General features: G+C 30.9%; 1 pseudogene; it reads right to left on the bottom strand.

Annotated features, from left to right (window-relative positions):
• Positions 1 to 208: 208 nt before the first annotated feature.
• Positions 209 to 13,327, bottom strand: LOC131627227 (protein FAR-RED IMPAIRED RESPONSE 1-like; annotated as a pseudogene).
• Between the last annotated feature and the right edge of the window lie 1,189 nt (positions 13,328 to 14,516).

The raw sequence follows: 14,516 nt of genomic DNA, 5'->3' as shown, positions 1-14,516 counted from the left end.
TAAAACATTAGCACAATCATGATTAATTTGAACAAACACAATAACAAACTTTTTCAATTTAGGTGCTTAAGATGAAAAAGGAAAAGTGAAGGTCAATTTGAGAGCAATATGGGAGTCTTGAGAGCTGGAGTCATGGACAGATTTGTCATGGGGTAATATTACTTCTTTGCCTGCAATCTCATCATAATTAGTCTCAACCTTTGGACCATCATTGGAGCTCTCTAATTGTTTGGTCATTCATATGGTATTGTGCCTACAAAAAGAAAAAAAATAGAAAAGAGACTTGATAATTTTATAATGAATTGTATCTATATTACTGGTAAATTAAGACTTCCTACCTGTAACAAATTCAAATAGGTGGCCTTTTGATTTATGGCTTGAGAATCATATGGAAGCTATAAAAATAAAACATAAACTTATTATTCCAATCATATGAAGGTTGAAATAAAAATCTAAAAGATAAACATACACTTTTATTTCTATAATATAACTTTTAAAAAAATAAAAATAAAGAACACTAACTAGATATTCTATTTATACTTGATTTAGATTAGCTTGATTTTTTTGATTTTGAATGAATGAAGCTAAGTTGTTGACAGTAACTGGTTCATTCCTCCAAAAGCAACTTTGATCCCACTAAAATCATATGTTTACAAGACACATGGCATTAGAATTTAATGTTATATTGATCATTGAACAAAAATAAACAACTGATTATAATTAAAAAAAACAAAGAACTTCACTAACATGAACACTCTCTTGAGTGTCAATTCTCTCAAAACTCTGTGATCCCAAAACTAATTGATTTTCATTTTCTTGTACTCTTCTTTCATACATGTCCTGCAATCACATATTAAAATTTAGACTCGTATATACATATTGTACTTGAAAATGTGAATTTGAAAAATATTAAGATTACCTTGTTTTGACTTTGATAATTATTATCTTTTTGCTTTCTTTTTGTTGCAATTTTCTTCTTCACAATTTTATCCACTTTAGAAGACTTTCTTTTAAAAGGAGGACACCCTTTACTTCGAGTTACTATAGGGGCAAGAACTTTATTCATTTGGCCTTGATCAAAACTATCTTCTTCCAACATGCTAGAAGATGTTTCTTTAGAGGTAAACTCAAATTTTAAATCCTTGATCCAATTCATCACTTTCAATAAATCATTTTCGGTACTTATAATATTAGAAGCCACTTCATAAAAGGCACCACAAGCTTGCAATTCAACATTTCCTTCCAAGTGATCAAATCCACATTTAATAAGTGTATATCTTCGCTTTATATCCTTCCTCCACTGGTCGAAAATATAACAAGGTTGCACTGACTCAGTTTTACCTATGAGCTTAAGTACACAAAGAATGTGTCAACATAAAATTCCTTTAAACTCAAATAAGCAACATGTACATCGTAATTCTAAGTCTTTTTCATTGAAGGACACCTTGAATTGTATGTCTTTAAGTTTTCCAAATACTTTCTTACTTTCAGTAATTGAAAATATTGAACTGAAGTCATTCAATCTCTCAAAGAGAGTGTTGCAATACATCATCGAAGCAACCTCCACTTGAAACTTCTTAAATTTTGCGTTGGTGAATGCTTTCTGAAATTGAGTTTCAAAGCCAAAATGACTTATACAAGCTATTGTTGTATTAATTGACGAAGAAGTGGAATTGTGATGAGAACGGAAAATTCAAACGAGAGGAGGTTCCACCGTGCCGCTTCACCAACCCGCTTCCTTCTTCCGAGAAACGTGTTTCTTCTCTTCTCTTTTTCTCTGTCTTATTTTTCCAAGTCGTCTTCTTCTTTTTTTTTAAATAAATATCTTACCCCATATCTTATGGTGTAAATAAAAGAATTTTTCTTCACCCACCTCCTAACCTTCTTGCCAACCCCTGGTGAATTTACCACAATACCCCTTGTTTCGGAAGTTCATTTCCGAAACTGTACTTATTTTCTTAAAAAAGGTGTTTTCGGAAATGTATCTCCGAAAACGTGTGTTTTTTAATATAAAATATTGATTTCGGAGATGCATCTCCGAAATAAAGTTACATTTTCAGAAAATGTGGTGTTTCGGAAGTTCATTTCCGAACACACCCCCCTTGGAGAATTCGGAAATGAACCTCCGAAAATATGTCTGGACAGAATAAAATGAAAAACAACAACAATTCGCTTTATTTAATCGGGTGAATATTACAACGATAATATTACATAAAATTAAAGTTACATATATATTGTTGAACACGGGTAGGTGGGGATGAGAGAGTGGTGGGGAGAAAAAAAGGCTTCCAAATTTCAAAAGGTGTACTACTGTAAGTAACAAATGACGGAGGAGGTGTAACCGGGGCCGGAACATATGACGGAGGAGGTGGATGTCCGGAGGAAGAAGAACCGGAGGTACGTCCACCGCGAGACAAAGGAGCCAATCAATGTAAGCTATAATTTATCATTATCATCAGGGGACGTCATTACAAAAAATTGGAAAAAAAATCTTATTATTTTTAATCTTGATTTTTTAGAAATGACGTCCCCAGATGATAATGATAAACTATAGCTTACAATGATTGGCTCCTTTGTCTCGCGGTGGACGTACCTCCGGTTCTTCTTCCTCCGAACATCCACCTCCTCCGTCATATGTTCCGACCCCGGTTACACCTCCTCCGTCATTTGTTACTTACAGTAGTACGTATTTTTATTAACATGATAAATCCAATACAAAAACATTGTGCGATACAATCCAAAATCCGAACAAAACAAAACACGTCAAACAAAACAAAAACATGTTATTCTGTCCGACGAGCGTTACAAAATACACATCAAACAAAATAAAAACACGTTATTCTTCTCGACGAGCGAATTCCTCCGAATGAAGATAATTATACCAATCTTCATCCCACTCAGTATCAGAACCATCAGCTTTGATCACGCCTAAAGGCTGAGCCTGCGCGTCCGAGCCATGGACTCCCAGGGGACGAGAAGCAGAACCAGTCAAAAGCTTCTTCTTCTCCTTCACCTCCTTCACCTCCTTCACCTCCTTCACCTCTTTCACCTCCTTCTTTGAAGAACCCTTTCTTCCCTTAGCGCCCTCTTTAGAAGACGCAGTCCTGCGTGCTTGTTGGTTGTCTGACATGTTCCTGTAAACAGTTGAAATCGATTAATATGCGAGACAAAATAAAAATCAAAAAAATTTGAACTTCTGATACAATTCGGAAGTTCATTTCCGAAAACTGGGAGGGAGGTGTTTTCGGAAATGAACTTCCGAAACACCCCTGCGATGCACTTTTCTGCAACTTCCATGGCAGACCCCTAAACCAAACTTCAAACCAAATCAAAATGCTTCTAAACAACCTAAATACTACTAACAACCTAACCATATATCATTTATGCAATTAAAACCCTAAATAACATGCATTTCAATAATAGATCTAAAAATTTCAAAACTTACAAAGTGTTAGGATTGAGGGCTTTTGAATGTTGTTTAGCAGTGTGATTGGAGCCTTGATGCAGCTTTGGAATTCTGTTTGCACAAATTTTTGCCTTTGCCACTTTTTGTTTTGATTTAGGGTAAATGATTGGGGGAGGGGGAGTGTTTTGATAAATCTGCAGAAATCGCAGTATTTCGGAAGTTCACTTCCGAAATAATGTTTTCGGAAATGAACTTCCGAAATAAGTCAATTTTTTCAAAAAAAAACGCTTTCGGAAATGAACTTCCGAAGCAGGGTTATTTTGGTATTTTCGCTGGGGGTGACCCCCATAGGGAGGGGGCCAAAGAAATTTTCAAATAAAATGTAAAACATGAGATTGATTACCGATTTACCGTATTAAAGTATATTATAATCTTATAATAACATTAAAATACTTAAAATTTAGAGAAAAAGATATGCACAGACAGTTACACTATCAATCAATCACAATTATATATTTAATTAAAACATACTTTTAATTTTAAAAAAATTAATATGATATGACAAGAGTAAAAATTTTGATTAATTATATGTGTAAATAAAATATTTTCAAATGAGTTTCAAAGTGTACAAACAATTTATTTTGAGATTAATCTTATGTAATACTTTGAATCTGACTATTTTGATTCACAACAACTCTTATGTAATTATAATTTTCAGAGGATGCATTTTGGTGTAAATTTTTTTTACACACGTAATCATAAGTCACAACAACTCTTATGTAATATTTTGATTGACTAAGGAGATGGAGGGCCAAACACATTTTTCATAAAGCTCTTATGAAAAAAAGTAGCTTTTTTTTTAAAGACAAAAAATTGAATAAAAGAAGCTTGTAAAAAAGGCGTTGAAACCAACTTTTTAGGAGCTTAAAACATGTGGTCGCGGTTCGAATCCCAACGAAAGCATTTTTCTTTAAAAAAAATGGCGCTAATGTAGTAGACGCAATTTTTTCAATTTTTTCTACGGTTCATAACATCTAGAGTTATGTTTTTTTTTCTTCTGATGTTTACATCATCATTTTTGTAGATACTAGTATTGTCCTACTTTTTATTCGTTTTATATATTATATCTTGTTTTATTGTATAATGATTTTCAATAATAATAATATGAATTTATTTTACTATACACACTAACTTATAGATGTTAATATAACAATTAAATAATACGCATATATATATATATATATATATATATATATATATATATATATATATATATATATATATATATATATATATACACACACACACACACGAAACAACTTCTAAATTAAAAATAACTTTTAAAAATAATCATAATCAAACAACTTTAACTTTATTTTAAAAGCTCTTATTTTTAACTTTAACTTTAAAGTAACTTTTAAGACTTAAAAAAGTTGGACCAAACGAGTTCAAAAGTCAAATAATTATAAAAAATTGACGATAATAATTAATTGAGAATGTGAAAATGCTTTACACTGTTAATATATTTTAATTAAATTCTATATTTTTATATTTGTTATGTTATATTAATATATTTTAAAAATTTAAAGGTAGTGCACTGATAGTATAAACTAACTTTACACGTATAATCAATTAAAATTCTTATAATTGTCATGTCATATTAATTTTTTAAAATTAAAATTATATTTTAATTAAATACATGATTGTGATTGGTTGATATTGTAAAAATATTTTACAGTTCATATCCCTTTTTCCCATATTTCAATTAAATTCTATATTTTTATACTTGTTATATTATATATAAATATTTTAAAATTAAAAATATTTTTTAATTAAATATATGTCTCTTATGAATTAACATGGGTATTTCTTTTTCACTTATCAAAATTTTAGAAAAGTTATTAAAGTAGAATATACTCCGTTGATAAAATATTCAAACATTTACATTCTTTTATTCATTAAATTTTTTATTACTTAGTACAAAAAATAATCTAAATTTAATTTTTAAATAAATAAATCTGTTTAATGTAAATAAAGGAGTCGTAAAGTTTTTTAAGGTGATATGTATAATGAGAATTCTTTTAAATAAAAGATATACAAAGAATTAGAAAGAGCCACTAGAGATATAAAGATGTCCAATATAAAACAATAAGAGAAAACAACATAAAATAGAAGGAAAAAAAATAGTAAAAGGATAGAAAAAAAGTCCATAAATAAATCTGTTTGATGTGTCATATAAAGTTATATCATATAAGGCAAAATTCTAAAATAAAATTGTAGTGGTATAATTGTCCTAGGGGACATGGCAGACATATGCGTTTAGGCTATCGTTTCTTTAAGGTTGTGGATTATATGGTTCGAACTAGAGCTCTTAATATAGGCTACCAACCCTTAAACGGGCCGGCCCTAGTGGGTCTTGGGTTTTTTAGGATTGGGTCAAAAAGATCCTGTGTAATATGGACTCGAGATTTACTACTCGAGCTCGGCCCTAAATGAACTCCGGGCTACCCGACCCTATATGGGTTTTTTTATTTAAAAAAATTAAAATAAAACTCCATAACATTTATTATAAATAAAATTAAAAATTATGTTATTTTAAAAATAATACATGTTTAAGTACTATATTATCTCTTATAAATACTATAATGTGTTTCTAAATATAATATATATCTAAATTGTATAAAATAATACTTGAAAATTTATTATAAGGCAAAAACTAATATAATACGATGAAAAAATGTTGATTATATTAATGTATAATATTTAAAAGAGAAAGATTGAATAAAATAGAGATAAAATTTAGTGAAGTAAGAAAAATCAATATGCTATTTTGGAGATAATATAAATATTAATATATTATTTTAAAATTTATAATTATGCGGGTCTGATGGGCTATCCACGGCATATATGGGCTAGCCCTAATGGGTAGCAGGCTTTTTAGGGCTGGGCTAAAAAGGCCCTGAAAAATATGGGCTCTAATTTTAAGGCCCAAATCCTATAATTTTTCGGGTTTGACGGGTCGGTCCATATGGGCTAGCTCATTTTGACAACTCTAGTTCGAACGCCTGTTTTCTTAGAATATGATATCCCTTCTTCAAATATGTGGTCTGAATTCTCCATATTCCATGTGATCCTAAAATGACATGTGTTTGATCCACAACGTCACAAAAGAAGTTGTGAGGGTTAATCCAACTCCCTGGATATAAGGGGAATCAACTGTCTATTTTCTAGGTGTCTATTTTCTAGGTGGTTGCTATTTCTAAGATATTGGATTCAGGCTTAATGCTATAAATACCATAACATTGCGATTTAGAGAATAATCTAACTTTAATACATAAAACTACATATACAAAACTTTTCATCTCTACGTGAGATAATTCTACATTCTATAACAAATTTTAAATCCTCTGACAAATCTTAATCACAAGATTAAAAATCAAGATAAAAATTAACTTAAATACCCACAATTCTCCAATTAATTTATTTAAAAAATCAAGATAAAAATTAGGATATGAAGCAAAACAAGTGAAATTTTACGAGATAAAAATGAAAACCTCATTAAACATGTTATGATGTCAAACAAGTAGTCAAACCACACTTCATCATTTCAAACTACCATTACTCATTTTATGTAGATTTTTTGCTTTAACAATCACTTATGAACTGGAATCGGCTTTTAAGTCAAAGAACTTGTTTTTTTCAGTGTCGACGTGTCAGTGTCGTGTTTTTGGTTTCGATTCTTCATGAGTAGTATCTTTTCAAAAATAACTCATAGGTCAAGACCTTGATTTAGTTTAATAGTAAGAAAAGTAAATTTGAAAATCTGAGCTATTTTCTATCTCGCATATATATGTTTGAGTTTATTATGATGTTGTGGTCTGATTTCCTGTGTGCAGGTTCAACTATGGATGACTCTTTTTGCAGTTCACTTCCATTATTCTTTAATACTATGTTTTCTTTAATAACAACTATGATGTATGTATTATGATTATTGATGCTCTGTTAAATAAAATTGAAAGCAAACTGATCAGCTGAACTTTTTTATAGATGAATTTAGAGGACTGTTTAACTATTTCATAATGTATTTGAATGACTGCAATATATATGAAAGAAGATATATGATTCTTTAACATGGTATTGTACATCTGATACACTAAAATAATCTAAATAGATTTGAACACAAGTTGACCTGTTATGTAGTGACATAATATCATTATTCTTTTTTATGACAGGTTTGTTATGATGTTCTGAATATCGGCATTGATTCCATTCCATATTCGGTGAATGAATTGATACAATATAGTACAAAGTTGCTGATTGTATTGCATCAACTGCAAATTTTGTTGATTTATGAGGTATTATAAATTATTTATGCGATCTCTGATTATAAGTATATGAAATGAAATTCCTTCTTATTTGGCCTTCTTTAATTGAAATGATACTTTAGATTCCATATCAAGATATTGTTTATGTATTAGGAGGAATAAGCTTAGAAGGCAGTGGAATTGCAGTAAGATGGTTAATGGCATGTGCTTCCATGTTAACATGTTCAAAGTAACTCATATTTAGCTCATTCGACCAGTTAGCAGATAGTCGTTGTTTGGAAGACACTTCGGTTGTTGAAATCGGTATCATTTCTTTCGAAATTGCTTGCTGATTGTTACTCATGTTTATCTCCTGATGCATTTTAAGAAGTGTATAGTATAGAATTATCATTTTTATTGTTTCATGTCCATAACAAATGGCTGTAGAAAATTCAGCATGACATGATTATTTTTAAACTTATAGTTTTACTTCAAGCATAAATAAATCAGCTTATTGTTGACATGTTTTCTTAGACAGCTACCATATATTGCTTGATAAAGCCTATCAACATAAAAAAAACCAATTAAAGAGTTGAAAATGGCAATGCTTAAGTTGTTATATGATGTGAATTGTTGGGCTTGAACAAAGTAGCATGGGTTCCAAATATGATCCTTTGGTGTCAAAACAGGAACAGAAAGTGAAAAGAAAACCCAAACTGAAGAAATTCGATTATGAAGCTGGAGGTTTGAGATAAATGCGTTATTATTGGAAACTGCTTTTACCGCATTTGTGGCTTCTGCAATATGTTGTTGTTCCACTGAATCTTTAAATTAATTGGTTACAAGTTTACGACAATATTTTCCGAGTCAAATGCATATAACACTTTTTTTTCTTCATAAAATCATATAAAACTTGCTACCTGATAGATGTTTAAATGAGTACTTTACGATTGTAGTAGTTTTTATTACTAAAAGCTGTTGTAGTTAAATAAGTAGACTATTGGATATATGTTTGTGTGATTGATAGAAACTAATATGCCAATGTAATTCCAGATATTAATGTCTGGATATTAAGGGTTTCTAAATTCAAAATCATATTATCTCTGCAAAGTATTATTTTCATATATATGTTATAGCATCTGTCATACCCCAAAATTTGCCTATCAAATTTTTTCATATTTCAATCCATCTGACTTTCAAAATGCTCAAAGACATACATGCAGTCTCTCTCCTAAACAACAGCCTCTAAATTAGGGTTTCTGATTTAATCAAGGAATTTGAACTTCTGATACCTCAAGTGGATTCCATAATCTCTCATATGATTCAAAGTACCCTCATGCCAGGTTGCAAGCTCCAGTTCACAAGATTGCTCAGTCAAAAATTCAAATGGTCAACAGTCGACTAATTTGACCTAAAAGTCAACTGTGGTCAAAATACAGTCAAAACTTCTGATTTTTGGAGAACATCAACATTTTAATGTTAGATTCATCATTTGATCAAAGGTTGATCATGATTCATCAAGGAGAGTTCAGAGATCATCAAAAGGACAAGTTTCTAAATTAGGGTTTTCACATGGAACATCAAAAAATTTCCATCCAGAGCTCAATTTGAAGGAAATTGAATTCTCTACAACTTTGTCTCTCACACGCCAAGTCTAAAGATGTTTCATTTGAGAGATATGGATCAAAACATTATAGGTCCTTTTCAAAAGTCAACCAAAAGTCATCTTTTTCAAAAGAGCACAAAAGGAGCATGGAAAATTATTTTGACATGAGACCAAAAACACTGGTTAGAGGACTCTTCAAGGTTTCCAAAAAGTCTTAGATCTCCTCCATACCTCAAAAATTGAGGGAGATATGCCTTGTCAAAGTCGGGCAATTTCAAGGGAAAAATGTGAAGTAAAACATGGTTCAAAATGAATTTTCTTGCAAATGGGCCCAATCCTTTTTTATTTGATCTTGCTCCTCAAGTCACTAAGTATACTCAATCTCAAAGCCACAAATTTGTGATGAATATTTGAATTTATTTGATTTTTTATTCATTAAAAAATATGATAAAAATCAAATAATCAAAAGATTATGAAAGGGGTTGATTTGGATTTGATTTCCAATCAAATTCAATCAATTAAAAATCATATTTTTTTATCCAAATTTGTGAAAAATAATAGTGATAAGAGAAGATTGAAATTGGACTTATTTTAGAAATATTAAAAATCAAATTTCCATAGAACTTTCAATCTTTGATTAAAAAAGATTTAATCAAATTTGTTTGTTACCCTAAATCCATATCTTATATATATATATATATATATGCACTATTCAGAATTGGAATAGGGGATTGGGACAAGGTTTGCAGCCTCGAGAAAGAGCAGAACATCTAAAAAAAAGGGTTAATAGTCATTTGCCCCTCTGCAATAGTAGCGATATTCGGTTTACCCCCTTTTAAAAAAAAATTGTATTACCCCTGTAATATTTGGGTACCCCCTAAACGTGTAAAAACCAGGGAGTAAAATCAAAAAAATATATTTTACAGGGGGTAATTTTCCCTCTTAGGGGGCAAAAGACTTACAATTTTAATATTATAGGGGGTAATATAAAATTTTTTTTTAAAGGGGGGTAAACTGAATATCGCTACTATTGCAGGGGCAAATGACTATTAACCCAAAAAAAAAATTCTTGAAACCGGGTAGGATTAATTTCGGAGTTGCAGCCATCTTTAATGGTCTCTAAAGATCCAACAAGTCAGCTCGTGGTTCTCTGAAGCATTTGCGATTATCATCGTCCATCGTAACGTCCAAAATCGTGTCTTAAGAGCTCACGGTTTGGTTTATCTTTCTCTGCATTCATCCCTTTGATTCCTGCATAATTAACATGATTTGATAGCATACATATGTTTATAATGAGATTTCGAAGCTCCTGGCATAAATCGATTACAGTTTAAGCGTAGGTATCCCAATCCGCCATTGTTAGGGTTATATAGCTCTCGAATGGGGGTTTTGAATAGGAGCAAAATCAAGCCAAATCGTGGGGCTCATCGGATTCGTAGCATAATTTGTAGTTGATCTAAGTCTTTGTTTATGATTCATCGTGTTTGTATCGCGAATTAGAAATTTGCAGGTTTGGCTATGGAGGAAAATCGCAACAAGATGGTAGCAAGGTCGCAGCCATATACAGAGTCTGAATGGAGAAGATGAGGCTCTTGGGGCGCGCGTTTGGTTTTGAATTTTTGAACAATTAATTTTTATATATATTAATATTCGTGTGTTATATTGGTAGCGAACGAAAATGGCATAGTGGAGTAGAGACGTATCCAAAGGTCTTCAGGCGAGAGAACGCAGGATCGATCCCTGCCTCCGCCAATAATGTTTTGTTAACATTATTTTCTTCTTGATCCATTGCAGATCCAGCGCGGCTTGCCTATTCACGCGTACCATATGCACTCACGGTACCAGCCTTTAGATCAAGGCTAAAAACGATCCGACGTGCCAGAGCCTACAAGCATATAATGATCCATCATGGCTCCCCCACACTGAATCCAGCCCGGTTTATTCTTTATTTTTTCTTATTATTTTGTTTAATTTTAATTGTCTTTCTTTTTGTCTTTTAAACCTTTTTCTTTTCTTTCCAAAACTTACTCTTTTAAGAAAACTTTTTTTTTTATTACTAAAAATGTTTTTAATTCAATTAGGTTAATAATTTGATTAAATAAGTTAATTAGGATTATAATTTTATTTAGAATAATTAGGATATTTGATTTAATTAACTTAGTAATTAGTTTAGGTTTTAATTATTATATTTAATTAATTAAGTTTTTAGCCCCGATTAGTTTAGAAACCCTAACAGCCTTAGGTATCTTTAGGTAGGTGTTGTCCATTAATCGAGTTTTCTCATAAAACTTTCATTCCCTAAAAATCAGGGTTTACCCTGAACGTCTTCAAAACCTTTGCCTTTTTTAGAGCCTCTTTTATTTCTTATCAATGCCTTTTATTTGCCACAAAATTTTTCTACCTTTCTCTTCTTATTTTTTCAGGCTTAATCAAAGGTTCTTCAGCCACGCGCCACACTCGAAAAGCTAAGTGTCTAACCCTCTTTTGGTTTAAAATATCATTTTAGCTTTTATTTTTCCCTTTTTGATTAAAATAGGATTTGTTGAACTTGTAACGCACTCACCCTTATTTATCTTCCTCTTAATTTGTAGGGTTGATCAAGGGTTCGAGGAAGATAAAGGGTCAAGATAATTATTCATCCCTCTTATTTTTTTTATTTTTTTTCTGTCTTTTAATTTCCCCTATCCCCGCAGGTGTTTATTGTAATAGCGTAGGACATTTATCTTTCCGCCTTTAATTTCGGTATGATTTTAACTGCGTGGTTAGTAAATTAGGGAGTGCAAGATCATCAATCAAACGTTAGATCACTAACAATACAAGATTAAATATTCGAACTGAACCACGTGATTGTTGCACCCACACACCTTTAGGGTGATCCCTCTTGTTGCCTTATATTGTTGCCTTGTTGCCTCTAAATATACTAAATAGTCAAAGTCCCTCGATTCCGAGGATACCTAAAACAATGCTACCTCAAAGTTATTGAAACTCCCTCGAATTTGCCTTGGAAAAATAAAGATGATTGTCCTATTGCTAAGGTATCCTCGCATGATGCCTAAACAGATAAAATGACTATTATATCCTTCCCTTAGACTACCCGCCCTCTTTATGGCAAGGGACAGTCTTATGGCGAATGATTACTCGATGACCCTTTCAACATCCAATTGAAAGACTTCCTGCCCTCTTATGGTATGGATAGACCCTTTCGCCCGAAAGACTAAAAGAACAAAACTTTAAAACTTAGGGTAGTTGCTACTAATTGCTTGCTCTAAATTCAAAATCTTTTTCCCACTCTTTTCAAAATCAAATTCAAAAAGACTACGCTTATTTACAAGCTAAAGTTCTTCTTCAAAGTTTTTACTTTTCACACCTCCTTTTTCAAACAATTCAAAAGTGAGCTAAGCAATTAAGAGCCCATGGATAACCATGGATGCAAAGGGTGCCTTACACCTTCCCTTTGCATAACTTACCCCCCGAACTCAGTTTCTTTTAAAAAGGTTTTTCCTGTTCTTTTAGCCTTTCCAATTGGATAAAATAAAAGTCGGTGGCGACTCTTGCTATCCGCAACATTTCAAATAAAGTCAGTTCACCGTATTACAGCATCGTTAAATGGTTTCAGTATAAAGCATTTCCATTCAGTATAAAGCATTTTGCTTATAAGTGTATATGGTTAATGCAGTAGTATTTCTAAGTTACTTTGATTATTAAGTACTTTTATAGAGGTGTGATTTCTGGGAGAATTACATAAATCACACCTCCAAATGTGACATGGAATAAATCACACCTCCAAATGTGACATGGAATATAGTGAATATGGTGGTATGGTAACTCATTTAATTTTAAAATAATAAATTTACCTTTATTTGCTAAACTATCACATAAACTTCAACATTTTAATTGATATTCATATTATGTTTCAAGCTCTGCAAATATAAAAAGAAATCTTTATAGTTTTACTGCATTATTCAAGTTACCTCTCAAGCATAGTTTTACTGCACTATTCAAGTTACCCATCAAACTCCATATGAACCATTTGTTTCAAGTTCTGCGCATTGCTTAGTAAAGAATAATCTATTGAAGTATGTTCACCATTCACCAACAACATTTTTCTATAATAAAAAACACTTGGACATCACTGTTTTTTCAATGTATAATATGGATCTTTGATGCCAAATTTTGTAATTATATCTACCCTTCTTCATCTTTTAATATATTCAAAACACTTGGACATCACTTTTATTCCAATGTATAATATAGACTTTGATGTCAATTTTTTAATTATATCTACCCTTCTTCATGTTTTAATATATTCAAAATTTTCAATTTTATTAAAATAGAATAAAACAAAAAAATTGAATCAAAGAATAAAGCAATTATATATATATATATATATATATATATATATATATATATATATATATATATATATATATATATATATATATATATATATATATATATATATATATATATATATATATATATATATATATATATATATATATATATATATATATATATATATATATATATAGTTTTTTTTAGATAAATAAAAAGTATAAATGAAAAGGCATAACACAATATTAAAAAAATCATATAATTTTATTAAATAAGTAGTAACATGTTAAGCAAATTATATTTAATCATTATGATTAAATCTAGCGTAAAAGAGATATATTTTTTAAAATAATAATTTATTACCGGTTTTAAAATGGTCAATCTATAATATAAGAAAGTTCTATCTTTTTGAACTTTCTATGTGGTGCTGCCAAGTGGCTTAGTCTTAGAGCAAAATTTGTTTCTTCTTGATGCGCCATGTGTAATTTTGATGATTAATGAAGGTATGTTGTTCCATATTCCACCATTGATGTCTCATATAATTGGCATTAAGTTCGGTTTGTCCATGCAGCTTCTATGCTCCATTATTATATGTTACAAGCAGAACTTAATGAGGACTTTATATGCTTCTTTCCATTCAGCTTCAGCATCGGTTATGGTTATGTAATGAATAGTGGAATGAAGAGTTTGTAACTCCTACATGGTTCTGTTATTTATAGTATCGGTTGGCTACACTTTTCTGCAGTATCATACCAGTGTTCAATATGGCAAGACCATTGTGACCACTGTGTTTCATTTTCTCTCGCTCTGGACGATAATAGAGAAGGTACATAACACTATTAATGCAACAAGAGAAGGTGACAGA

This window comes from Vicia villosa, unplaced genomic scaffold (genome assembly GCF_029867415.1).
Source record: "Vicia villosa cultivar HV-30 ecotype Madison, WI unplaced genomic scaffold, Vvil1.0 ctg.000352F_1_1_1, whole genome shotgun sequence".
NCBI lineage: Eukaryota > Viridiplantae > Streptophyta > Magnoliopsida > Fabales > Fabaceae > Vicia > Vicia villosa.
The sequence above is the reverse complement of the archived record's forward strand: the minus strand, read 5'-3'. Positions and strand labels throughout refer to the sequence as shown.